At 40.4% G+C, this 26,125-nt stretch overlaps 1 long non-coding RNA gene across 2 annotated transcripts; it reads left to right on the top strand.

The window, feature by feature from the left end:
• Positions 1-9,801: 9,801 nt before the first annotated feature.
• Positions 9,802-13,822, top strand: LOC136220423 (uncharacterized). Of its 2 annotated transcripts, XR_010684522.1 has the most exons (3): positions 9,844-10,254; positions 10,390-10,489; positions 13,466-13,822. It is a non-coding gene; the product is annotated as an uncharacterized lncRNA (long non-coding RNA). The 2 variants fall into 2 exon arrangements; XR_010684521.1 differs by lacking the exon at positions 10,390-10,489 and having other exon boundaries at positions 9,802-10,254.
• Positions 13,823-26,125: the final 12,303 nt, after the last annotated feature.

Below are 26,125 nucleotides of genomic sequence, written 5' to 3'. Positions count from 1 at the left end.
ACGGAGCCGAAATAAGTTATATTTCAGAAACTGAACCGAATAGAATTGGTAACCGAATATTAATTATCTGGAATTTTTTATTTTGGTTCGGTTACCAACCGAATAACTGAAATAGGTAAATTTCTAATTTAAATGTTTAAAATATATAAGAACATATTGTTGTTTACGAATTTGAATTTATTTGAAGTTACCATTGATTTGGTATATTCAAAGCTAAATACACATACATACAACTTGGGTTTACGGAATATAAAATAAGATTATGATTTTTTTATTTATATATAAATTTCGGTTTGGTTTCGGTTAAACCGATATTTTTTTACGGAATAATGCGAACCGATAATTGATTACCAAACTTCGCTTAAATTAAAACTAAACCGAACCGAACCAAAGAGTAAAAATAATCAAACCAAACTAAGCTTTTGATTCGGTAATTGGTTTGATCATCGGTTACCGGTTAGTTTGCTCACCCCTAGTCTTAACAATTATTTGGAATATATTTAAGTAAATTACAAAAAATACTGTCTTTTGTACGAATCAGACAAAAAAAAAAAATAAAAAAATTCACCGAATTCATAAATATTAATCACCAATTCTATTACTTAAATTACAAAAAACATGAAATCCTTTTTTAGAATCAGTGCAAAATAAAGAACAAAAATGATCGTGTTTTATAATAGTGTCTGAAATTGACCAAATTATTAATGTTATGGGTAAAATTTCTTTTGACTACAAACGTTAAGGGTTAAATTGCACCATTTTAAATATTAGGAGTAAAATTGCTCCTGACCCAAAATGTTAGGGATATATTTGCATCTTAACCCTTTTTATTTTTATTAGTTAATCTAATTTTTGGCATTTCTTCCTTATTTGTTCTGTTTTATAAGTTAGCAGTAGAAAGTATAGGAATTGTTGCTAAAGTAAATAATTATTTCCTTTTAAAAATAATAATTAATGATTTAAATTTCAAATAAAAGTTATAAAAACATTTCCTTAAATATGAAAATAAAATAAAATTTCAGTGTATATATAAATAAACCTAAGCGTTTTCTTCTTGCTTTTCTTGCATCAATGGAGAAAAGTATCTTTTCCGATCATCGGGTTAAGTTGTCGTGGAGCCCCGACGAAGATCGGCTGCTGCAGCAACTCGTTAAACGGGATGGACCGAGGAACTGGAACTTGATATCGGAATCGATACAGGGGAGATCGGGCAATTCGTGCCGTCTGCGGTGGTGTAACCAGCTTTCGCCGGAGATAGAGCACAGTCCTTTCGCTCCGGATGAAGACGAGATCATCGTAAACGCGCACGCGAAGTACGGGAACAAATGGGTGACAATAGCGCGGCTCCTGAAAGGCCGTACAGATAACGCTATAAAAAACCGTTGGAACTCGACGCTGAAGAGGAAACACTCGGAGGAGTTTCTCCGTAGCCGGAGCGCACTTGAACTAGAACTGCAGCCACCGCTGCAGAAGAAACTCTTAGCGACGGCGTCGTTTCATCGTTCTCCTTCTGAGGATAACGATAACGACGGCGTTTCGACCGAGCTGATGCTGTGGGTGCCGATGAAGAATGCGACTCGTTAAGAGTTACCTGAGGAGGAGGAGAAAACGGCGACGTTTTAGCTGAGGGAGATGGTAAGAAAGGAAGGGAGGAATTAGATGAAAACATAATTAGGTTAATTAAAAGTTTTTCTGGTTATACTACTTTAATTTTGTTTTGCATCTTTAAACTTAAAAGACTCAGAAGAAAATAAGGTATGAAATTTAGGAATCGATGACTTTTTAAACCATTTTAATTCTTCAACTTTTTAATTTCAAGATCATTTAAATGTTGTTTGGTGAATAGATAGAAAATAAATGTTTAAACAGAAAAAATTTCTAAAAAATAATGATTTCCAGAAATCTGGAATTTTCAGATTTCGGAACTTAAAAAAATAAAAGAAAGAGAGGAAGGAAAAGAGAGAGAGAGGGGAAGAAGAAGAAAAAGATATTTTTTATTTTTATTTTTGATTTTAGGGTTTATTTGTGATAATTAGATAATTAGAGGGGTTAATTTATAAAATAAATAAATATAAGGACCAAATTAACTCTTTTCTCTTTGAATTTTAACACCGTTAGTCAATTTTGCCTCTGTTTGCAAAAAAAAAAAAATATCACAGGTTCGAGTTCGCAAAACGCGTATACCACAGACATTTTTTTTTGTACTTATCCCAAAATTAAAACCCAACCAATTTCAAAAATTAAGTTTATTTGTTATATATGAAAAATAATGATATTTTCAGAATTAAGTTTAATAATCTGATTTAGTTGAAATTTTATAGTTAATTATGATATTAACACTCATTTGGCCATAAACAGTTTATAAGATATTAAATAGGCATTACACTAAAAAACTCAAATATACAAAAGTTAAAAGTTCAAAATTATAATATTCTCTCCCTCTCTCTCTCTCGGCTAGGGTTTATGGTGAAGCAGGTTAGGGATAGATCTAGGAATAGGGTGGTTGTGGGTGGTGAAGGGTTGGAGGCGGCTGGTTTCTGGTCGGATCAGGAAGGGGATGTCGACAGGGAAGGGGGCGGCGGCCTGGTTGGAGTGGGCGCAAGGTGTGGGGAGGAGTTGGTTGGAGGTGGGCGTGCGAAGGGTGTGGCGCTGGGTGGGGCGATCGGCAGCTCGGCAGTGGTTCGGGCGGTGCCGCGGGATCTGCAGGAGGAGCCTATGAGGGATCTACGGGCGGAGCTGCGGGATCTGCGGGAGGTGGACATGCGGGATCTACGGGCTGATCTGCGGAGTCCTCGGGAGGATTTGCGGGAGCCGCAGGAGGCTCCTTTGCGGGATCCGCAGGAGGCGCCCTTACGGCTTGGGGCGGATCTACGGGCTCTGCGGGCGCCGTTGGTGACGGATGCTGGAGGCAAGGCGCCCCCATTCTCGGGGGTTGATGCGGGGCGAGGGATGCCTAGAGAAGGGCTAAGCGCCGCTAGCGCCAGGCACTGCCCGGGTTCTGCCGGCTCCTCTGTCGGGCGGTGGGCTGGGGCTGTCGGTGTTGTGCCTAGCGCGAGATGTAGGAGTCCGGGCAGCGATGGGCAGGCTGAGGTTGCGGCATGGGGGCAGGCTGCCTCGGGGCAGGTTCTTTCTAATAAAACGATTAGGGTTGGTGTTGAGGGTGGAGTTCAAGGTCAAGGGAACGAGGTTTCCCCCAGACCTAGGGTTCATATGAATGAGACTGGTAAAGTCTCTTGGAAGGATATGGTTATGGGGGTGGTTGAGGAAGAGCCGGGTTTAGAGGAGATTTTAATGGTGGGGGATTCTGATGACATGTTCTCTGATTCTGATGAGGAGGATAGTGGCCAGGATGATCCTCTCTGTCCTGTTATTAGACTTTCCGCTACTGAGAAGCGTGAGCTTAGAGAGAAGTGGAAGGTGTCCTTAATTGTTACTGTCCTGGGTAAGAGAATTAGCTTTAACTATTTTGCCCAAAGGATACAAGCTCAGTGGGCAAAGAAAGGTAAAATCAGTATTACTGATCTGGAAAATGACTATTGTGTCATTAAATTTACCAGGGTTGAGGATTACAATTCGGTAATCAAGGGAGGGCCGTACATCATCTCCAACCATGTTCTGGCCCTTCGGCCTTGGGTTCCTAATTTTAATCCTCACGATTGTTCAGTTAACAGGATTTTGACCTGGGTAAGGTTCCCGGGCCTTCCCATTGAGTACTACAGTGAAAATTTTCTCAATAAAATTGGAGGCCTGGTCGGGAAGGTCCACCACGTGGACAAAACTACAATTGGGGCCATTAGGGGCAAGTTTGCTAGGGTTTGTATAGATGTGGATCTGGCTAAACCTTTGTTGTCAAAATTTTGTGTTCGTGATAAAGTGTTTTTTATTGAATGTGAAGGCTTACATAACATTTGTTATGATTGTGGCATGTATGGTCATTCTCAGGAGGGGTGCCCTAAAAGGATGAAGGTGGTTGAGGAGATTGTTGTGGATAGTGTGGGAAGAACTGAAGGGAATCAGGGGTACGGAGGGAACTTTGGCCCCTGGATGGTGGCAAAAAGGCCCGCTAGACGTAGAACTCAACCTTCAGTTTTTCACAATCATCCTCCTGACATCAACACGAATTTCAAGTCCTCTACTCAAAAGCCTACTGTTCTTCCAAATGTCAAGGAGAAGCCCATACTCAAAGATAGGGAGGAGCCTGGTGATTCTTCAGCTGTCATGCCTGGGTCTAGATTTGGGGCCCTGACAATTGAGGAAGTTCAAGTTTCGGACCGGGATGAGGATCATATGGACCAAGGCATGCCAGGCTTGGAGTCTGTGGATCCAGTCGAGAAGGTGGTGGAATCTGTTAACCCGCTATTAGTCTCTAAAGATGAAGCCCAAGGGGGGACCCTGGCCCTGACAGCTCGAAGGATGAAGAAATCTAATGAGGTTAGTATTCCTATTCTTGTTGGTGATCCTGGGATTGGGAAGTCTATGGGAGTTAACAAATCTAGTATGAAAAAGCTTAAAGGAAAGCAAAAAAGTGCCCTAAACACCATGGCTTTTCCAGAGAAGAGGGGGCCTGCGGGTACCTCGGCAAGGCTCTCAGGAGCCCCTAGTAAATACCTGGCTTAGGGGTGGGGGTGCGGTCAGTTATCCTCCTTTCTATGGATTTGTTATGTTGGAATGTTAGGGGTGCGGCTAGCAAGGCTACCCGTATCCATATTAATGATCTTATTAAACAGTTTTATCCATCTTGTTTTGCTCTTTTGGAAACTAAGATTAGTGGAGATAAAGCAGATGAGGTGGTTAAGAAGTTTAAAAACTGGTACTGTGTTAGATCGGAGGCAACTGGCCGGGCTGGTGGGATTTGGCTTTTCTGGAGGCCAGATCGGATCCATTTTGATGTTCTTAACATGGATAAGCAGTTTATTCATTGTAAAGTGAGTATCTCCGGCAATACTCCTTTTTTGATTACCCTTGTGTATGCTGACCCTATCTTATCTAATCGAAAACGGCTCTGGGAGGTTCTCTACTCTATGAGTATTAGCATTTCTGAGCCCTGGTTTTTGGCGGGTGACTTTAATGATATCGCCTTTATGAGTGATCAGAGAGGGGGTTCCAATCATTATGTTAATCGCTGCCTTCACCACAAAAATAGTATGGATTTATGTGGGCTTTCCGATCTGGGGGCTTCTGGTCATAAATTCACTTGGAAGCGTAATAATACCTTTGTTCGGTTGGATAAAGTCTACGCTAATGTTTTAGCTCAGACTTCTTTCCCTGAGTGTTCTGTGTTGAACCTCCCGTTCCGTCATTCGGATCATTGTCCTATTTTGTTTAGACTTTTGAGAGGGAAGCGTCGTAGGGGTAAGAGACCGTTCCGGTATCAGTTGGCTTGGGAGTCCCATCCTAAGTTCAAAGAGTTCGTTCACGAGAATTGGAAACCTCATTCGGATGTCCTGCAAGCTGCTGAAGGGTTCAGGAATAATGTGCAGGGGTGGAATAGAAACGTCTTTGGGCATATTATTAGAAGGAAGAACAAGTTATTAAAGAGGATGGAGGGCATTCAACGCAGATTGGAGGGGAGGTTTGATCACAGCCTGGAGGGCCTCCTCAGAACCCTTCAGAAGGAGCTGGAAGCTGTGCTTAGGCAGGAGGAGTTCCTTTGGTTCCAGAAGTCTAGGAAGTCCTGGATTAGAGATGGGGATCGTAATACCAGGTACTTCCATCTTTCTACCTTGATCAGAAGGCAGAGGAATAGAATTGAGGCTATTAAGGATTCTAATGGTGATTGGGTGTATGAAGATGAGGTTATTCGGAATTTGGCCCTGGATTTCTACAAGGATCTGTTCAAAGAGGAACCTGTTCATCTGGAGGGGGCTCACTCTGTTGCTACCTTTCCTCTAATCAGTGAGGAAAGTAGTCAGGATGCCTTTCAACCTATTTCCCGAAAAGAGATTGACCAAGCCATCTTCAGCATTGGGGCTTCTAAGGCTCCTGGGATTGATGTTCTGCCGGCGGGCTTTTACCATAAGCATTGGGAAGTTGTGAAGGAAGGCATCTATAATTTTATCTTAGGGGTGTTCAATGGTTCTAAGGATATTGAGCTGGTTAATAGAACCCTCCTGGTTCTGATTCCTAAGATTGATAAGCCTTCTTCCTTTTTGCATATGAGACCCATCAGTCTTTGTAATGTTCTTTACAAAACGGTTACAAAGATTGTGGCTAATAGAATTCGGGGCATTCTTCCTGCGATCATTTGTCAGAATCATGGTAGTTTTGTGCCTGGTAGACAAATGATGGATAATGTGGTGATTGCCCAAGAGATGGTCCACACGATGAAGATTAGGAAGGGGAAGAAAGGCATTGTGGCTCTGAAGCTGGATTTGGAGAAGGCCTTGTGTTTCAAGTTATGGTCAATGGGGATATGTCGGATGAGTTCTCCCCGGGTCGGGGAATCCGTCAGGGGGACCCTATGAGCCCCTTCCTTTTTATTATTGCTATGGAGAGGCTCTCTCACCTGATTCAAGATGCGATTGATAATGGGAGTTTCCACCCAGTGGCGATCAACAGCTTCTGTCCACAGGTGACTCACTTATTCTTTGTAGACGATGTCCTTATCTTTCTTGAAGGCAATGAGGAGCAGTTGAGGGTCATTATGGATATTCTGGATTGTTTTTGTTCGGCCTCTGGACAGAAGCTTAATATCCAGAAATCTAGGATGATGTGCTCAAAGAATATGAATCCGAGAGTTTGTAAAAGATTAAGTGATCTGTCAGGTATTACTCTTACTGATTCTCTTGGGAAGTATCTGGGCGTTCCCCTCCACAGTGAGCGTGTGTCTAAAGTCTCCTTCAAAGATACTTTGGATAAAGCCAATACGAAGTGTGCCACGTGGAAAGCCAAGACTCTTTCTCTCGCTGGCCGCCTCACGTTAATTCAATCTGTTAATTGTGCTGCTCCCAATCACATCATGCAGGCTTGTCAGCTTCCGGACCCTGTGCTTAATAATCTTGATAAGATTAACCGTAGGTTCCTATGGGGGGAAGCTGCGGAGGGAAGAAAGATCCATTAGTGCCTTGGAGTGAGGTTTGCCAGCCAAAAGATTATGGTGGTCTGGGCATTAGGAAAGCAAAGGACAATAATAAAGTTTTATTAATGAAACTCCTTTGGCGTATGTGGCAATGCCCCTCCTCTCTTTGGGTTCGCCTTCTTTGTGGTAAGTATCGGAAAGACAAAATCTTCGGGGGCCCTAAGGAGAGAGTTGTCAATTGCTCCTTCCTCTAGAAAGGGCTTAGCGCTGTGTTTGCTGAGTTCTGCTTGGGGGTTGGTCTGGAGGTGGGTAATGGTAAGTCCATTAGTTTCTGGTTTGATACCTGGATTGGGGATAAACCGTTAGTAGATGTGTGTACTTCCCCCCCGCCTAGTGATATCCGTAACTAGAGGATTGCCGATGTGGTGGACTCGGAAGGGGACTGGATCTAGTCAAAGTTTGATACTTTCTTTAGCCTGGAGACTCTCCTTAGAATTCGGGGAGTGAAGGTGAGTAATCAAGAGGAAGACATGGATAGGCATTGCTGGGTGCTGACTAACAATGGAGTTTATTCTTGCAAATCTGCCTTTGAAGCTTTTTCCCTCAATAGGTCTGATCCTCCCTCGGATGTTTGGAAGTCCATTTGGACCCTCAAAGTCCCTTACCGTATTAGGAGTTTCCTGTGGCTGGGCATTAAGGACAGGTTACTTACTAATTCGGATAGGCACAGAAGGCACTTGGCTGACTCAGGAGCTTGCAGTAGATGCAGAGGCCATGTTGAGACTTTGTGCCATACTCTTAGGGATTGCTCTAAAAGTAAAGAGGTTTGGAAGAAAATTCTCCCACACCATATTTTCTCTTCCTTTATGGCCCATTCTGGGGATGACTGGTTCTCTGATGGTATTAGTGGTAAGTTACTCTCTTACATGGAGCATGGTGACATTTTCTTTACAATTATCTGTCACCAAGTTTGGAAGTGGAGAAACGAGGAAGTTTTTAGAGATAAAACTGTGTTTTTGTCAAACTTAGCTGAGTTCTTCTTGAAAAAACTTTCCTCTATTATTGATAGTTTCAAGGAGAGTCCTTTGCCAGATCCTCCCAGATTTGTGATGTCCATCTCGTGGGATGGAGCAGACCGAGAGAGGGGGTTGTGAAGCTGAATACTGATGGTTCCTGCCTCAGCAATGGAAAGATTGCGGCTGGAGGTGTTCTTAGAGATGCGGGGGGCGCCTGGCTTTCTGGGTTCACCCAGAATTTGGGGTTGAGTTCTTCCTTCTTAGCAGAGCTCTGGGGCGTTCTCACTGGTATCAATTTTGCTAAAAGACTGGGTGTTAAGAGGCTTGCTGTGGAGTCTGATAATATGGAGGCCATCAAAATGATTTCTGGAAATCATACTATGGGTCTTAATAGTCGCAACCTTATCAAAGCTATTAGAAGGCTTTGCTCCTCCTTCGAGATCTTAGAGTTCAGTCACATATTTAGAGAGCAGAACCGAGTTGCTGATCGCTTGGCGGCGGCGGGCCATGAGGAGACGTTAGGTGTTACTACCCTTTCTGTGTCCCCTAATTTCCTCTCTCCTCTTCTTTTAGAGGATAGGATTGGGGTTAGCTTCCCTAGGCTTTTCCCAGGGTAGTTGTTGTTGGTTGTTTTTTCCTTTCCTTTTCTACAAAAAAAAAAAAAAATAGGCATTACACTCGTTTTGGTCCCCAAACTAAAGCTTCAAAGTCAATTATCAAAATCATCAATTAAATCCCTAAATTAAACAAAATTCATATCTATATCCTATCCTAAAATCAGAATTATGTATATTTGATATAAACCATAATAATCTAATCTCTGTTGGTTCCAAAGACTTTGGGGAAGAGGGATTGAACAACCGAATGATTTTCGATGAGGCCCAACCCAACTGATGATTTTTATTTAGAATGAGGACTCGATTGATAATTTTTTATTAGTTCGTGAACCTGATTAATGATTTTGATAATTTAAGACCCAATTTGACTTCAAAACCTTAGTTTAAGGAGTCAGATAGGTATTATGCATATTAAATACTTAAAAAAATATAACTTTTAGTCCAGATATTGACTTCAAAAATATAACTTTTAATTGTACCTTTTATGGTCGTTGTTGCTCTTTGTAGTCTGTTCACTACAAAAAAAATGGTTTATTACGACACTTTTTTAGCCACGCTTTATAACATGTGTCTTCATATTTTTAAATTTAACCACGTTTTTATATTTGTGTCGACTTTAATTGTCACTTAACGACACTTTTTATTATTTGATGGCATTTTCAAAAAATTAACTACGCTTTTAAAAAAAACATCGGCAATTTTTTTTAGTTAAGGACGGTTTACAATTTACGTTGTAAATATGTGTCCCGATATATTTTTCATTTGAATATATTTTATTTTTTATCTTATATTTAAAAATTCAACCACACTTTTTCATTTGTGTCGCTTTTGATACTCGTTTAACGATATTTTTAAATTTTTGTTGGCATTTTTAAAAAATTTAACTTCACATTTGGAAAAAAAAAAAAACGTCAGTAGTTTTTTTAACATAAAGACAATTTAGATTTTGTTGTCCATTAAAAGTGTCCTAATACCTTCTAATTTAAAGAGACTTTTAGTTTTGTCTCCGTATTTAATAATTAAACTACACTTTTCAAACGCTGTCATTAAATGATTCTGAAAGCGTCTCTGGAGAAATCAGCATTGGTATGAACAATATGAATAAAAATGATTGACACATTTTGATATTAATACCAGCAGATCTATCATTAATCATTAAGGCATCGGTTATGCTTGTAACTCGCGGTAATGACCCCTTTGGAGTCGGTTTTTTCAATAACCGACTCTGAAGACCTGATATATATGGAAAAATTAGACTATATCCCACCCTTGTTCTGTCTTTCTTAACTCTGATTGTGCAAAGAACCCTAAAGACCTTAGATACAAACGATCTTCTTACCTTTCTTCTCCATTTGCGCGAAGAACAGATTTCCCTAATCTTTCTTTTTGCTTCTGCGATTAAACCCCTGTCATTGGGCGAAGAACCCTAGACCCATTTTGTTCGAGTTTGCTTGAGTTCCTTCGTCTGCTTGAGTTCGTTCAAGTTCGAGTTGGCTTGAGTTCCTCGGTCCGCTTGAGTTCGTTCGATATATGGAGTTGGACAAATGTTTATGTTCGAAATCATGCCAGGGCAACTGTACCCTTGCTTTGGAGCCGTGTCCAGGTTTCACAATTTTTACTTGTTAATTTGTACATATAGTTTTCCTTAATTCTATAATTATGTTTGTTTGGTTGCTCAACTGATCTTACCTCAATAAAGCTTTAGGTGATCTTTTCATTTTGTTTATATAAATAACAGTTTGATCCATTTCTATGCTTCTTGCGCAATGTGTTTGATAAAATGCCTGAGAGAAGTGTTGTTTCCTGGAATGCTATGATTGACGCTCTTGTCCAAATTGGTGAGTTTGAATCTGCATTGAAATTATTTATTCAATTATAGGAATTGTTTAGCTTGATGGGTACATAATGTAGAATCCGCTGGTGAGTTTGAATCTGCTGGTTTATGTGCTTTGTCTTTGGGGATGTGGGCTCATGCTTATTTGTTCAGAAAGTTTGATGTTGAAGTAGCTATGGATATTTTGATGTGTGTATTGTTTAGTGGATATGTATTGTAAATGTGGATCATTAGATATTTGAACTAAGCATGCCTATGAAACCTGATGCTGTTATTTGGAGGAGTCTTCTTGATTTAAATGTGGATCATTAGATATTTCCAAAATCATAATTTTTGGAGCCTTTTCTTTCTCTAAACAACACGTAAAAGACTTTTATGTTAGTGTGATTTAAACAATAATATAGTTAAGGAAATTAAGAACACCTTTCCATGAATAAAATGCATATTCAGATGTAATTTAAGGAAATTAAGAACTCATTTCCATGAATAAGATGCATATTCAGATGTAATTTAAGAAAATTAAGAACTCCTTTCCATGAATAAGATGCATATTTAGAAGTAAATCAATTCCATAATCGGCTAAAATAGACAAACATAACAATCACATTGTATGAAATGCTAAAACAGAAAAAAAAACAACATAAACGCAAACAAAATCCTCTTCAATAAGTAACCAAAGCATTGAATACATTGTTTATCAAGAATAGATGGTGGATTATTTATCTTTTGGCTAGACCAAATACCACTGGTCTTCCAACCTCCAATCATATACATACAAACTTCAAGGACCATAATATAGAACAAGCAACCAGATCAACTAAAAAGCAGGTTCCCAAATTTTTTTCCTCCAAAAGAAGTCTGATAAACATGTTACTAATGAATATATACCGTGTGAGGGGTGGTAATTTCGGGTTATCGTGTCAAAATTGTGTTATACTATCTATATGTTCCATATTGATTATATATGTGCTATAAATGCAAGAAAAATGATAATTGTGTCGATCATATCGTGTTTGTCGAATTGTGTCTATAATTGTGTTATCGTGTCAAAAAGTGCCACCCCTATCTTAGGACCACCTAATGAATGGAACATATGAAAGATATATGAATATTTGGAACATTAGAGCTCACAAGAACAGCTTGTGCACCAAGGGATAATGCTTTAAAAATATTTGTTCCTCACCTTACTCCTCCACCAAACAGTACAGGAATCTTCCCTCCAATAGCATGAACCACCTGTAACCCCAAAAATTGTCTTCAAAAAGCATTCCTGCAAATGTTTCGAAAGTGATCTCCGAAAGAACTTGGTAACACAAATAGCTAGTACTTTTGATCGTTTCATCTAAAATGACATTCTGTTCTTACCCCCATAACTTGTTAGAATATAATAGCTCAATGTCCTTTTCATCCTGCATAAAAAAAATATAATGAAGTAGTGGATCTTACCTCCTCCAAAACACTTATAGTGGCTGTACTGTAGTCTAGCTGACGAGCTCTGTGATTAGAGACAATAATTCCAGCAACGCCTACTTCCACTGCCTTAATTGCTGCCAATATAGGCGGAACATGTTTAGAAGAAAGGTAATACATATAGAAGAGCCAAAAGTGTTGGCTGATAGTGTAAATTTCAAGTTCAACAAACATTAGTATCATTTGGTTAAGATATTAAAGGATCACCCTTGGCTGAAAATGTTACATGTCTCATCTATTTGAATCACAAATAAAAATAGATCATCGGGAGAGAGGGAAACATTGTCTTAACTTACCAATTAGATAAAAGTTGTGAACTTTCAAGTGTAAATAATGAGATTAGAGTTCTGTTTTTGTCTGAACTTCTTTTATGATGCAAAGACAAATGGAAGGGGAAAAGACAACCTTGATCTTACCATCTTCATGAGTTAGTATTGAAAAATTAGACTATTTTGAAAAATTAGACTATATTCCACTCTTGTTCTCGTCTTTATTATCTTTGATTGTTGATAATGCTTCTAAAGACTGGGTATTTAATTTTCTGCTTTAAGTATCTGTAAATTTTGGACCAATGCTTCTAAATATCTCACATTTAATCTTAAAACCTATCTTAGCATCAGTTAAAGGCATCATTACAAAGTTCTGTTTAAGTAATCTGTTATTAGTTTATAATTTGTTTATGATGCTAAAACTAATTGTTTGTAGTCTGTTACTTGGTCATGATATTAATAGATTCAACCTTAGATTGGAAATGCTTGCATATTAGGTGAAAAACTATGTTCCACATAAACTTTGATTTTAAAGCATTTCACATTTTGGATACTGAAACTCTTGGAAACTTATGTGAAACATTTTGGTTCATGTTTCTGTAATTTAAGAAAATTGGAAACTCGTTTCTTATAATTTCAAAACGATTTTCCCAAGATATAATGTGTTTCCAGAAATAGATTAATGTTAATCACTTGTTAAGTAAATCCTTAATATTTCTAGATCATCTTCTATAAGCTTTAAAATTGGTCTCAAGCATGCCTATGAAACCTGATGCTGTTATTTGGAGAGTTTCACTCGTGCTATTGTGCCTCTCTCCTCATTCTCATGCACATATTCTATGCTTCTTCACTTTCTCACTTGTCTCTATATGCAGTACTTGCTCCGTGGATATGTGTGTGTGAGAGAGATCACAATGGATCTTGCCTTCTCACTAGGGTTGCTTTATTCAAATTTAAGAATGCTTATTTTACTTGTTGATTATCTGACTTCATTAGATGCTCTAGGAGCATTGACTCATAGTAAAGTTACTCTAATAGGTTTAGTTTGGCTTTTTGGCGTTCATTAATGTACTCTCCTACATTTCTGGTCTATGCTACTTGTGATGTTCATAAGACATTTTAACTAACATGAATACGGTGGACCTGTTATGAGATCTCAATTGGGAAAATGTAGAGAAAATGTGTGGTGTATATTTATTGTGCTTAGAAGTACTTCTGATCTTATGAACAAATTTTTGCAGATATATGCAACACTCAGGTATTTCTACCACTTGTTTGATCAAATATGTAAGCCCAATCAGTTTGCAAAATCAGCAGCAGAACCAAGAGTTCGTCCCATCTTCTATTGACGCTCTTCCAGCCACCGGAGGATCAAGAACGAAGCTTGGTAAGGCAGATTAATGAGCTTATGTAGGGATATTAGAGAAATATAAGTAAGGAAGTTCTTTTTTGTAGAGATTAATTTAGGGCAGCCACACAATTCAACTAATGTGTAGGGTTGTAAACGTTGGCATGTGGTAGTTTTAATTGACTTTCCTTGAAAAAAAATCATGTCATTATGCACTACTATTTATTAGTTGGAAATATTCATTACAATATTTCAACGAAATCCTTTTGCCAACAATTACGTCGGATTTTATTATTGTAATATTTATGCTTATTATATTTCAATACTAGAGCTCCATTCAATTCAAAATAGTTTATTTTATTTTTTTAATTAAAAACATATCATTGGCCACGGTTGTTAGAACAACCGACTCTAATGATCAAAGCATTAGAGTCGGTTGTCTTAACAACAGACTCTAATGGACAGAGCATTAGAGTCGGTTGTTACAAACAACCGTGGCTAAAGACCCTTTTAGCCACGATTGTTTGTAACAACCATGGCAAAAACGCAAGGCATTAGAGTCGGTTATTTGTAAAAACCGACTCTAATGCCCCTTTGGCCACGGTCAAACAACTGTGGTTAAAGATGCCAAGCATTTGCCACGCCCCCCTTTGGTCACGATCATAAAACCGTGGTTAATGACGGTAAACGACCGTGGCCATAGGCCATTTCTATACTAGTGAGTGTTTCGACTTAATTGAAGATCTGCATCGAATGAAGCGTTTGAGTGGCCTATTTATAGTGACACTTGATGCACCGGTAATTTCGAATTTCGAAATAACCGTTGGAGGGAAACGGCTTCCTGTCGCTTTCACTCAGTACGTGCTCAGCGTCCTCGTCCAATCAAATTCTTGTATCTTCTGTCTTTGGCAGTGCTAAGCAGCTTTTCGTCAGGCATGACAGAATGTCTCCACATTTATGGTAAAGTCTTCCAGACAGCTTTATGCGTCTTCTGAACTTTACCCAAAGTAGAAATACTTTGTCTTCAAGTTTATTCAGGTCAACCGCTGACCTGACTTTCTTGTCGCTCAACTCAGCAGCTTCGTCTTGAAGCTTTTGGTCGAAGGCTTCTAGATCCTTCTCATTGCTGGGCTTGCGTTTTATTCAGTACGAGCTGCGTTTTGATCTACTTGGGCCGTAAGGCTTTGATTCGTTGACTTGACTTTCTCTTGTGGGCCTTTGCGCCATTTAACTTGATGTCTTGTAAATTAAATAACTCAACATTGAACAAACACATTAGTATGAATAAATCAAAGCATTTAAATTTAATGTGTTTAGAATATTTTTATCATGGAGATTTAATTTAAATAATTTTGTCAAATCAAAATCATGTAGAAAGGTGTTTCAACAAACTCCTCCATTTTGATGTTGGCAAAAATATTGAATAAGGAACTCAATGTTGAGCTCCCCCATGATAGTTGACCTTCATTTCCTAAGATACTCTCCCGTAAGGGTTGAACCACTGACTTAGTTTTACTTTAAACATTTTATGGTTTAATCAAGTAAGTCTAAGGTTAGTTTTCAGAGTAAGGTCAGTACTTGGAATATTTTCACTTTGCTCAGTTTCGATATTTCGTTAAGCGGAAGATTAAGTTCAAATATCAGAGTAGGCTGAGTGAATTAGTTGGGGCTGAGTAGTTTTACTCAGTGGCCAAGTACTTGATTTAATTTTTATGTTCACAAGCTTTAGTTACCGTGTTCAATGAGTTTGGATAAGACGATATGTGAGAAAGGTCATGAATCTAGATCAACACAGTAGATAAGCATAAAGCGATAAACAAATAACACAGTTGTTTAGAAGAAGATACGATGATATATTAACTCAACAAGGCAAGAAACATGTTAGCAGCAAATACTAAGTTTACATAAGTTAAAAATATCTATCGTCTAATGTTGACAGAAACTTGGTTCGATTTGGGCTTGGTTTGCTAACTAGACTTCGTTGTATCTTGTTGCTGAGGTTAAGTGTTTTGAGGGACAACAGAAGTAGAACCAGAATGTTTCTTCGTTTGAGTTCCTGCTGGGTGTTTGTCTTTCTCCCACTTTTTGCCAGCATCAATTGGCCGAGGGACAGCAGCATAAAACTTCCCTTGATCAACAACACGAGTTAGCAGTGTTGAATACTGTTGGAGTTGGCTCGTACTGTGTTTAAGTCCATCAAAAACTTTGATACCACCAGCCATGTCGGATGCCGGAATTTCCATATGAGAGCTGATGACGCTGAGTATGAACTCAAGTGACTTGCCCATCCAGGTAATGGAGTCCATCATTTTGGCGTAGGACTGATGATACATCCTGAGCAGTGCAGCATCATAGTGATGGCGCTGATTGGATTGATGTGTGACATGCTGATAAGTAGACTTGGCGAGTTGGAAGATTTTAGAGGACTTCGCCTGGTCGGTTTGCATCTCTTCTCGTGATAGGCTTAGCATGCGAATAGCTTCAGCAATTTGCTCTATTGTGCATTGAGAGGAAGAGGAAACCAAGTCTTGAGTGGCAGTCAGCCCAGTGAAGACTTGAGCTACTTGAGCTACACCGGAGTTTGCGGCGGATAAGGCATTCAGCTTTCCTTTCAATGGTATCCATGTGGTGCACCATGTGCAGATGAAGGTTAGCCATCTTTATGGCAAACTCCTGCTTTGGCTGCTGAGCGACCATATTGGTTAGCACACACAAAAGCTCCTTAAGACTTTTGAGTTCAGTCAGAAGTTGCGTTATGGTGCTCAGTTGAGTAGGCTCAGCAGAATGACACTCAGCATCAGAGGCATGAGTGCGTTGTATGTCTGCAATCAGTTGTTGAGCAGCTTGGAGGATTCTTTTCCCAGAATTGGAAGTAGTCAGGAAGCTCAAGGGGTCAGCTGATGAATTCTCAAGAACTGAATTCTGGTTGGCGGCTGGTGTTTGGATATTGGATTGCTCACCATGAATGGAGGTGCCCTCTTTATTAAGTGAAGGTTGAGTGATGGGAGTGGCAGACTCTGTGTTGAGGCCAACAGCAGGTGCTGACGGGTTTGCTAACTGTTCAGTAGGAGGATTAAGTTGTTCAGCAGCATTATCTACCTGCTCAGTGTCATTCTGGAGCTGAGTTTAGACTTATGGAGGAGTCAGCTCAAGATTGTCCTGAGCAGGAGTTTTCTCACATTCTTGTTCATTTATTTGAACAGCAGGTTCTTCGATCACTGGCTCAGTTGAGTCATGAGCAGCGGTGTCGGCAGACTTCTGACCTTCAGGAGTATCAGCTTCGGCATGTTCCTGACTGTGAGAAACAGAGACTTGTTTCTCCTTGACTAGAGTGGGCTTTGCAATTGGTTTAGAAAAGAAGTTGAAATCCAAAGCAATTAAGTCGACAATGGGGTTACGCAGTGGAGAGTCATCCAGAATATCAAACACGGGTGGTTTGCGTGACTTCCTTTTGAATCTTTTCTCACTCCCTTCTTTGGATAGGTTTGGAGAAGGGATTTGGTCAGGAGAATTTGTGTTTGTTGACTTAAGATGGATGTCCTTAGCCTCAACAGTTGTTGGTAACTCAGTGTCAATAGTTGGGGATTCAGTTTCAGGCTCAGTAGCCGGTTCTTTGGTAGTTGATTTGCTCGGTGCAGTCTTCTTAGTCTTCTCAGCAGAGACAGACTTATCTTGCTGACAGCTGGGAGTTTATGCACTTTTATTAGGTTCCTGAGCTTGCAGGAAGAAGGAGCCATCTGGAATAGCAACATCTAGAGGAGTTGCATTCAATGGTGTGACTCCAGAAGCTTTCTTCCTCTTTAGGGGTGGCTCAGTGTCCTCCGGTTCATCCTCAATCACGTGGACAACGTCAGGTCGTTTTTGGGCAGCCTTAGCAGGCTCAGCTTTCTTCTTAGCTGACTCAGCATGAGAGGGTTTGGCCAACACCACTTTAATTCTCTTGGCAGTCTGGATTGCTGGCTGAGCTTTCTGTGCAGCTGACGTGTCTGCTATTCTCTTTTTCCCTTTACTGGGCAGCTCAATGTCCTCTTCATCTTCTATCACAGTTTCATTTCCTTTTTTTGATTTGGATTTGAAAGGAAGGCTGTGTGCAAGACCAGCTAGGATTTCAACGGTGATTTCTGTCCCTACTACGTTTTCTTCACCTTTGAAGATGATCTTATGGTCCTTGAGAATCTCGGTGATGAGTGATCCCATTCGAAGAGCTCCAGTGCTTCGTTGAAATGCTCTGATAAAAAACACAGGCATGTTCAGAGGTTTGTAGTTTAGCATGTGCCATTTGAAGCACTGCTCGAAGTTGGATGCGGAGGATGTGGCATTGACCTTTGGAAACAAGTAGTTGGTCAGGATGTAGTGGGCTTGTCGTTGATGCTGACTTAGTGAAGCGCACGAAACTTCACCACCGTAACCTTCTGGGTTACAGAACTCAGCTGTGTACTTGACTCGTTTATAGTCATTTGTTTTTCTTAATTCAGCTCCTTCTGTTTTTAGGTCTAAGAGAATGGACAGGTAAGAGAATGGACATATTTGTTCTTTGTTTACATATGTGACCATGAAATCAACATCGTCTTTTGCAACCAGCAAGTTTGAGTAGAACTCAGTCACTAGTCTTGGGTAAGTCAGGTTGTTGAGAGAGAAGAGTTTGGTCCATCCGTTCTTGGATATCCAGTCGCTGTAGGTTTTCTCAACTTCGACGAAGCTCTTGGAGTACCATCGTGAAGCGATGACATCAAGGCCCTCAACATCCGAGAACACAGATTGAAAGGTTTTCTCCTTAGGTTTCTTACCCTTGTCCTTCTTCTTCTTCTTTGAAAGAGTTGAGTGTTCGGTGCTTGGGTCAATTCCAAGGATGCTGACTTCATCCATGGGTTTGTCGTGCCGACCATGACCAGTTTGAGCCTCTTCTTCTGAGGTTTCATCATAATCCTGCTCAGGAGGAGAGCTAGGATTGATATCTGATCGGTTGTCTTCGTACTGATCATCGGAGAGGTTCTGGGAATCAGACATGATGTTCTTGAAGAGTTCTTAGGAATTTGTCGAAGAGTTTGAGATTTAAGAGAGAGAGAGTTCGAGTGCGAAAATCAAGCCTAGAAAGTGAATAGTGAGAAATCTTTCACTATTTATAGCCAGTAAGTGTTGATTTGATAGGTCGGGGAGAATGGTGGGAATTTGAACCATCGATAGTCAGTAATTACTGACATTAATTGCGAGAAACGGTGCGTGGGTTTACTAATGATGACGCTTACATCATCCTAGAGGCTACTTAATTACGCATGCAAACCCTAATTGTGCAAGTTGCTTTGCTCAGCAACGTAGTTACTCAGTAGTTCAAGTGCTAAGTGTATAAGTCAGTTTTATAACTTTGTATGGTAAAAGCACTCAACATGCATAGCAATTCAGCATGTAACAAATCACTCAGCATGAATTATACTTAGAATTTATTGAAGAGGATTAAACATATCGATAGCTTCTCTAAGTATGTTGAATTGCTCACGAGCCAGCGGCTTGGTGAAGATATCGGCAAGCTGCTCATCCGTTGGGACATAGGTCAGCTTGATCTCACCTTTGAGTACATGATCTCTGATGAAGTGATGCCTGATGGGCGTAGGATCTAGGTAGAGTTTTCTAATGACGACTAAATGTGTATTGCGGTGAATGTGCTATGAATATGGATGTGATCTTTTAAATGTTCTAACTCCACTAGACACTATGACTACTTAGGGGCAAGTGTACCCCGTCGTATCAAGTAATAATCCGGTTAAGACCGGGTATCGAATCCACGGGATTTATAATTACAAGTATTAAACGACTCGGTTTCGTATGTTATTTAAGAGGTGATTACTTTAGGGTAAAGTAAGACGCAACTACACACTATTCCTAACTATTGGCGACATAGATTTATGTAGCTAAAGCCCTATGAAGTAGGATGAATAACGATAAGTTATAACCACGATAAATAACGACTCTAAATGTATACGGATAATAATTTACTCTTGTAAAGACGACTAAGTGTAGTAGGACCGACCCGTGAAGCACTTAGACTACGTGATTCCTAGTCAAGGCGTGTCTAATGCGGGGGAATTAGAAACTAGGACCCGTAAGTTCCGTGGCTTGTCAATTCCTACGTTTTCCGGTTTGTCACTTCCGGTAAGGCAACACCTATATAACTCCCTAAGGATAGCCCGAATGGCGACGGAAATCATGTTCTCCTACACAATAATCAATTACGAATATCAAAACAAGTAATAAACATTAACACGTAAAGGGAAATAGAGATTATGAATCATAAATTATAAATATGGAAAGTGAATAGATGAAATACAACCAAGCCTAGTACATAAGAAGAGTACAAGCTAATTAGCAGGTAAAAAAGGAGAATCCGCCCTTGGAACTAGGTAACCGAACTCAAAGCCGTCTCCTAGGTCGTGGAGGTGGAACTCTCGAGCTTGGTGACGAGTGGTGGAACGGAACTTCGATGGAACGTCGGAACAACCGAACAAGCTCTCGAGGGGGAGAGTTTAACTACAAAATCTGAATCTAAATTACAATAATCAAAAGAGTATAGTTTTGCTCTCTAGTGTGTAATTGGCATCAAATGGAGTTCAAAAGCTTCCTATTTATAAACATCAAGCAAGGGCAATGTTGTAACTTCACAAAGCACAAGTATGGAGCAACATTATTTGGTGCAGAAATCCCATGATACGCCCCGCGTAAGGTGGTCTACGTCCCGCGTAAGTGCCCATTCCGTCAGAAATCTCCTGCACGTGGACCAATTCCATGTCTTGTTGTCTCAAGCACGCGCTGCGTAGCTGAAGTATGCCCCGCATGTTTGAGTCTCTGAAGTTTTATTGCTTGAATTAGAGCTTTTACGCCGTGGGTAGCTGAAGCACGCCCCGCGTAAATGAGTCTCTGAGCTTTTATCATTAAGGAATTGCCTGGTACGCCTCGCGTGTATGGTGATACGCCTCGCGTACGAAGAGTTGACTCAAGGAGACAGTGCAGTCTGACTTTCAGGATTAGGCCAATTATTTCCGACATGTGTCATACGCCCCGCGTAGGGTGGCATACGCCCCGCGTATGCTGAGTCAATTCCACATGGCGTCTGCGGATAAGGCAATTATTACTGACACCATGTTTCACGCCCCGCATAAAGGATGATACGCCCCGCGTATTTGAGTAGATTTTTGCTCCTTGCTCGTACCTGAAATACAAATCTTGCGAGCGGAGTTAGCTTGACGTTTTTATTTCCTAAACTAATCAAAAACACGGAAAATTAACTGAAAGTACGAAATTTATTTTTATTTCTTTATTTTATCAAAACGCTTTATTTTTTTCATTAAACTTATTTATTTTATCCAAAATCAACCCTTAAATCACGCTAAAAGATAGGGGTAAAATACCCCTATCAAACCTCCTCGGACTTTAAAGTTTTACTTGTCCTCAAGTAAAAGAAATCGAAAGACAAGGGATTGAGAAAATTAAGAAACAAACCGAAGGTTGGTTTTGCCAAGTGCGTGATTTCAAAGTTATGGTTTTATACAAAGGTTTCGGTAAGTACCTACGCAAATAATTGAGTACAAAACTTGTTTGAAACCTCCATGATCAAGATTAATAGGCAATATTAACGGGGGTTGATTATCTTTTGAGAACCCGATAGTACCTCACCAAGGGATTTCGCTCTTACGCTCAATTTTAGGTGGGTCGGTGTTTTAGCACTCTTCTTTGCACTTACTCGAGATCATGTTGAATTTGCATTTTCATCCGGGTTTTTCCTCCTAAAATATGGTTAGGCAACATTAAAAATGAACCCGGAGGGGGGTTGTAATGTGGGTGGCTTCTTTAGTGGTTAGTTTAAAGAAACTCGAGTTCAAAAATACCGTTTTGTGATTGCACCATGTTTTTGTTTATTTCGGCCTTGGCGAATTTTACAAAATATACTCCAAAATTGCTCGGGTGGAGCTTGATAATGCCTTTTTATTTTTATCGTATCCTTTGTTTTGATAGAGGCACAAAAACAATATTTTGAAGGCTTATGGTGCTCGTTTGTTAAGGCTGTGACTTTTTCCGAGTGATTTGGGTGCACATTGATTTTGTCGGTATTCGAACAAGAGGAAAAAGGGTTAAATGTTAAAAGGGTATTAACAAAAAAGTTGGTTAATAGGCTCGAAGGGGTTTCCTAATGTTTAATGAAAACGAGAAAAATAAATTAAGAAAAATTAGCCTAAGTGGGTTCGGTTTATCATCTATTGCCTTTTTACCAAAAATAAGTGTACTTAACCCGGTATTGGATGCAAATTCTATGAGTCGAGTGAAGTCAAAGCTCTCGAAAAATTGTGAAAGAATTAGAGTTCTCGTACGAACTCCTTTAGGCTCAAAAATACCTCACAAAGATTCGGGTTTAAATTGTGTACTATCAAGTCTTCGCTAAATTCTCAACTATCCCGTTTTTATTGCCTTTTCAAAGTTCATTATGGAGATAACATTTGGGTTAAGACTCAATGCCTTAGTTTAGTACTAACCTAAGCTTTGCACAAATTTCCTAATTTCAAAACCAAGACTAAAATTCCTTAATTAGATCATCCCCTTGTGTCGACGTCTTTTATTTTTGATGACAAATAACAGAACTTTAATTAATTTCCGAAGGAGGGATAGCGTGTCGGGAAAAATTAGAAGAGTCAATAAATTAGTTTAATTATTCTGTTGGTTATTTAATTTTTTTGTTTTTGGTAGTGCAAAACAAACATTAAGTGCGGGGTTGCACGTCCCTCCGCGTTATTTAAAATGACGCCTGTTCCAAGGGCATCGTAAAAAGAAGTCAAAACAAAAACAAAAATAAAGGTAAGGAAGGAAAAGAAGACCCTTAGTGGTCAGGGGCCCTACGCGAGGCGTGCCCAGGGGGGCGCCCCGCGTAGGGTGGCGTTTTTATCTCTTTTTGAGTCAGAGACTCAAATACGCGAGGCGAGGAAGAGGGCGCCTCGCGTGTCTGAGTTCCTGAACTTGGGAACCACGGAAAGGTACCCATACGCGGGGCGTAATAGGGGGTACGCCCTGCGTGAAAGGTGCCACTTGCATTATTTTGGATCAGAGGCACAAAGACGCGGGGCGTGCATAGAGAGACGCCCCGCGTAATATGTTGGATTATAATTGGGATTTGGCTTTCCGTGGCTGTGAAGCGAAATGAAGAAAACAAGGAAAAATTGAATAGATATATATATAGGGGGTTTGAGAGCATCAAACCAGCGCTACATTTATAGTCGGAGTAGCTCGACTTTCCTTGGTGATGTGCAATCTTACGGTGTTGCGAGGAGTGTGGTTTTGCCTTGTTGTGGAAAAACGCCACCGCGGTATATCTTTAGACGGTGGCCATTGACCCGGAGGGTTGCATTATCGGGACCTTGGATTTCAATTGCTCCGGAGGAGTGCACATTGATGACGGTGTATGGTCCCGACCACCGACTTTTTAATTTTCCGAGGAATAACCGGAGGCGAGAATTGTAGAGGAGAACATGATCCCCCTTGTTGAACTCCCGAACTTGGATGTGCTTGTCGTGCCACCGTTTTGTACGTTCTTTGTAAAGTTTGGCATTTTCGTACGACCCTAAGCGAAGTTCATCAAGAGTATTGAGCTGGAGGAGGCGGTGTTCTCCTGTAGTCTGCATGTCAAAATTTAAAAATTTCAGCGCCCAATATGCTTTATGTTCTAATTCCACGGGCAAATGGCATGACTTTCCAAAAACTAGACGATAAGGGGACATCCCGATGGGCGTCTTAAACGCCGTGCGGTAAGCCCAAAGAGCATCATCGAGCTTCAAGCTCCAGTCTTTCCTAGAGGAGTTAACCGTTTTTTCTAAAATACGTTTTAGCTCTCGGTTAGAAACCTCAACTTGCCCACTAGTTTGCGGGTGGTAGGGTGTAGAGACTCGGTGTGCAACCCCATATTTAAGTAAGAGTTGATCAAATTGTCGGTTGCAAAAGTGGGAACCCCCGTCGCTAATGATAGTTCGAGGGGTCCCGAACCGAGTAAAAATGTTTTTCTTTATAAATTTCCCTACCGCTTTAGAGTCGTTGGCAGGTAAAGCAATGACCTCTACCCATTTGGAGACATAGTCAACCGCTACAAGAATGTAAGCGTTGTTATGCGACTTAGGGAAAGGTCCCATGAAGTCTATCCCCCACACGACAAAAAGTTCGCAAACTAGGATTCCTTGTTGGAGCATTTCATGTTTTCGGGAAATGTTCCCGCTCTTTTGACAAGCGTCACATGATTTGACGAAGTCTTGGGAATCTTTGGACAAAGTAGGCCAATAAAACCCACATTGTAAGACTTTTGCCATAGTCCGACTAGGGCCAAAGTGGCCCCCCGGCTCTTGGGTATGACACATATGTAGCACATGATTAACCTCTTCTTCCGGTATACACCTACGAATAATGTTATCAGCACATGATTTGAACAGATAGGGTTCTTCCCAAAAATAGTGCTTAGCATCGTGAAAGAATTTCTTACTCTGCTCGTATGTAAGGTGCGGGGGAAGAATATTACCGGCTTTGTAGTTTGCCATATCGGCATACCAAGGTAAAGATGTTACCGCGTAGAGTGCTTCGTCGGGAAAGGTCTCCTTAATCTCAATAGTTTCCGGAGATTCGTCTTGCTCGCCTTGTAAGCGAGAGAGATGGTCGGCCACAACATTCTCTACTCCTTTTTTATCTTTGATCTCGATGTCGAATTCTTGTAGGAGTAGGATCCACCGTATGAAGCGTGGTTTGACGTCCTGCTTAGTCATCAAGTACTTGAGAGCTGCGTGGTCAGTGTATACGATAATTTTGGATAACACAAGATATGATCTAAATTTATCGAAAGCAAAAACAACGGCAAGCATCTCCTTTTTCGTGATGGAATAGTTTTGTTGGGCCTCATTGAGCATTTTGCTCGCATCATAGATAGGGCGAAAGAGTTTATCCACCCGTTGGCCCAAACAAGCACCTACAGCCAAATCACTCGCATCACACATTAGTTCATAGGAAGAGTGAAAGCTAGTTAGCAAGTGAAGAGGGAAGAATCGGCCCTCGGGACTAGCCAACCGGACTCAAGGCCGTCTCTTAGGACTTGGAGGTGGAACTCTCGAGCTTGGTGACGAATGATGCAGCGGAACGTTGATGGAACGCCGGAATAACCGAACAAGCTCTCGAGGTGGGAGAGTTTTATTACATAAACCGAATCTAAAACCAAAACTATACAACAACTATCTAGGTAGAGGTAGAAGATAGAAAGTAGAAGGTGATGTGGTAGCTGTAGAAGGTGTCTAAATGAGTGCTAGTCACTCTTATTTATACATCAAGCTAGGGACACAAATGTAACTTCACAAGGTGCAAGTATGGAGCAACATCATTGAGTGCAAAAATCCCATAATACGCCCCGCGTATGGTGATATACGCCCCGCGTAAGTGCCCATTCCGTCAGAAATCTCCTGCATGTGGACCAATTCTATGTTTTGTTGTCTCAAACACGCCCTGCGTAGCTGAAGTACGCCCCGCGTAAATGAGTTTCTGAGATTTTATAGCTTGAATTGGAGCTTTTACGCCGTGCGTAGCTGAAGTACGCCTCGCGTAAAGGATGATACGCCCCGCGTAAAGGATGATACGCCCCGCGTATGGACAGTTGACTCCGGGAGACAATGCAGTCTGACTTTCAGGATTAGGCCAATTATTTCTGACATGTGTCATACGCCCCCCGTAGGGTGGCATACGCCCCGCGTATGCTGAGTCAATTCCACATGGTGTCTGCGGATAAGGCAATTATTGCTGACACCATGTTTTACGCCCCGCGTAAGGGATGATACCGTGTAAAGGATGATACGCCCCGCGTATTTGAGTAGATTTTTGCTCCTTGCTCGTACCTGAAATACAAATCTTAAGAGCCGAGTTAGCTTGACGTTTTTATTTCCTAAACTAATCAAAAGCACGGAAAATTAACTGAAAGTACGAGATTTATTTTTATTTCTTTATTTTATCAAAACACTTTATTTTTGTAATTAAACTTATTTATTTTATCCAAAATCAACCCGTAAATCACGCTAAAAGATAGGGGTAAAATACCCCTATCAAACCTCCTCGGACTTTAAAGTTTTACTTGTCCTCAAGTAAAAGAAATCGAAAGACAAGGGATTGAGAAAATTAAGAAACAAACCGAAGTTGGTTTTGCCAAGTGCGTGATTTCAAAGTTATGGTTTTGTGCAAAGGTTTCGGTAAGTACCTACGCAAACAATTGAGTACGAAACTTGTTTGAAACCTCCATAATCAAGATTTAATAGGCAATATTAACGGGTGTTGATTATCTTTTGAGAACCCGATAGTACCTCACCAAAGGATTTCGCTCTTACGCTTAATTTTAGGTGGGTCGGTGTTTTATCACTCTTCTTTGCACTTACTCGAGATCATGTTGAATTTGCATTTTCATCCGGGTTTTTCCTCCTAAAATATGGTTAGGCAATATTAAAAATGAACCCGGAGGGGGGTTGTAATGTGGGTGGCTTCTTTAGTGGTTAGTGTAAAGGAA

The sequence above is a fragment of the Euphorbia lathyris genome, chromosome 2, assembly GCF_963576675.1.
Source record: "Euphorbia lathyris chromosome 2, ddEupLath1.1, whole genome shotgun sequence".
Classification (NCBI taxonomy): Eukaryota; Viridiplantae; Streptophyta; class Magnoliopsida; order Malpighiales; family Euphorbiaceae; genus Euphorbia; species Euphorbia lathyris.
The sequence above is the reverse complement of the archived record's forward strand: the minus strand, read 5'-3'. Positions and strand labels throughout refer to the sequence as shown.